Source organism: Schistocerca gregaria, unplaced genomic scaffold, assembly GCF_023897955.1.
Source record: "Schistocerca gregaria isolate iqSchGreg1 unplaced genomic scaffold, iqSchGreg1.2 ptg001298l, whole genome shotgun sequence".
Lineage (NCBI taxonomy): Eukaryota > Metazoa > Arthropoda > Insecta > Orthoptera > Acrididae > Schistocerca > Schistocerca gregaria.
Genome location: NW_026062610.1, coordinates 50,001 through 52,500, shown reverse-complemented (window position 1 = coordinate 52,500; position 2,500 = coordinate 50,001).

The following is a 2,500-nucleotide window of genomic DNA, read 5'->3' as shown; positions in this document are numbered from 1 at the left end:
GAGCAGCCGGCCGCCCGGGAGTGTGTCCCGAGGGCCCGCGCGAACACGCAAGCGTCCGCTCAATTATTCTGCAAACAGGAGGAGGCTGAGCTCCCCTGCACGATACACCTCGAAACCCTCTCAGGTCCCGGCGGCGCGCAGCGCCGTCCTAAGTACTTGGTCGGGTTCGAGAGAGGCGCAATCGCCCGGAGATAGGCGAGTAGACGCTTTCAGTGCGAACACCCGTGCTCCCAACTGAGCTTGCCGCTGCCGACAGAGGCCCGGGAGCGTGCTGTCGTGGCATTGCCGGCGGGAAACAACACGCGCCACCTACGGTGACCGGCAGCTCCAACGCCAGCGCCACAGAAGGGCAAAGCCCCACTTGGGTGCAGAAGCGAACTCTCCCAGCACAGCGCACGCGCCAACACGTCCGCAGAGCTGCGATACAAACCACCTGCGAGAACCGCTGGGGGCGACCGAGCAGCAGACGGCGTCGCGACGCCGAGTGCCGGGCGGCGGCGCATCCTCAACGCACACAGTCCGCAATCGGACCAGCACACTGCAGATGTCCACCGCGCTTCGCACCGGGCTCGACAGAACCCACTTTGGCCGCCTGGCGCCGCTTGCAGGGTGCGCCGGCGCATAGCTGGGACGCCAGCCGGGCCCGTCGGCCGGCGCTCCTGCCACTGGGCGCCCCCCACCAGCCGGCTGTAGTGCGTGCGCTCACGCAGCGCGCGGCCAGCACGCCGGGCGGCCCCCCCTCACCGGCCGGGGACTGTCCCGCCAAGCCACAGCCTCGTATCGCTTCATACCCACATGGCCAACTCAGGTTCGGGGGCATGGCGGGTACCGCCGAAACAACCGGTTCACAGATGTACCGATCGTCGCTATCACCGATGCACCTGCAGCGCGAACAACCGCTCAACAACTGATTTCCAGTTCATTTGCGGATCTTTGGCAGCAAACGTATACGTCAATCTACATTTGCGAAATCTACGATTCTGGCATGCCTGCATGTTATGTGTCACGACACGCTACATCAGCCCACATACACACTGCGGCATGTACACGAGAGAACACGTGGAAGATGGTCCGCGCACGTGTGCAATGTCCCTTGCGCGGTCGACTGTCAACCGGCCTCTGTAGCATGTCGCAGATGTGGAACGCGGTCCACCGTGCTATCATGTTGTGTGGGGCAATACGATTAAATAGGAAAACCCTCGTCGCTACATCAACAGACGGCTCACGCTGATTCCCGGCAGAGGGAGGAGGGGGGGGGGGGCCAACATGCAATACTTTCGTCCGTACCTACTTACCACATGTCTGTACGGCGTACAACAGTGCAATCTCGCTGTAATGGGGAGACGAGACAAGTAGCATCGTGCACAACATATGGCCCTTATGATTCGCCATTGTAGGGCGCAGCCGGTGTACGGTCAAGCATGTGCCACATTATGTCACTCAGTACGTAACGACGGATGATCAGTGTGGGTTACGCGTACATCAGCGGACAGTCCACACAGGCCGTACCACAACGTACACTGACTGCATCGACAACCGAATGCAACTGAACAGCTGCAAGGCTCATTTCACAAACAAACGCCTGACCGACCAGCTTGGAAGGGCAGGAGGGGAGGGCGATATTCGTTCTGTAGCGGTACACCCTTCCAGTGGTTAGCGGGACTGTGTAGAAAGTACGCAACACTCGAAAGACCTTTATGTGAGGGTACGCACCATGGCATCAAGAAATACACATGACACCAGAGGATCCAAGCAGTGAACTATGTTCAGAGGGTTGCTGTTAGGCAAAGCTACATTCCTGTGACGTTACATGTGACAGTTAAGGTGCAGTGTAAGTTAGGTTAAGGTGCAGTGTAAGTTAGGTTAAGGTGCAGTGTAAGTTAGGTTAAGGTGCAGTGTAAGTTAGGTTAAGGTGCAGTGTAAGTTAGGTTAAGGTGCAGTGTAAGTTAGGTTAAGGTGCAGTGTAAGTTAGGTTAAGGTGCAGTGTAAGTTAGGTTAAGGTGCAGTGTAAGTTAGGTTAAGGTGCAGTGTAAGTTAGGTTAAGGTGCAGTGTAAGTTAGGTTAAGGTGCAGTGTAACTTAGGTTAAGGTGCAGTGTAACTTAGGTTAAGGTGCAGTGTAACTTAGGTTAAGGTGCAGTGTAACTTAGGTTAAGGTGCAGTGTAACTTAGGTTAAGGTGCAGTGTAACTTAGGTTAAGGTGCAGTGTAACTTAGGTTAAGGTGCAGTGTAACTTAGGTTAAGGTGCAGTGTAACTTAGGTTAAGGTGCAGTGTAACTTAGGTTAAGGTGCAGTGTAACTTAGGTTAAGGTGCAGTGTAACTTAGGTTAAGGTGCAGTGTAAGTTAGGTTAAGGTGCAGTGTAAGTTAGGTTAAGGTGCAGTGTAACTTAGGTTAAGGTGCAGTGTAACTTAGGTTAAGGTGCAGTGTAACTTAGGTTAAGGTGCAGTGTAACTTAGGTTAAGGTGCAGTGTAACTTAGGTTAAGGTGCAGTGTAACTTAG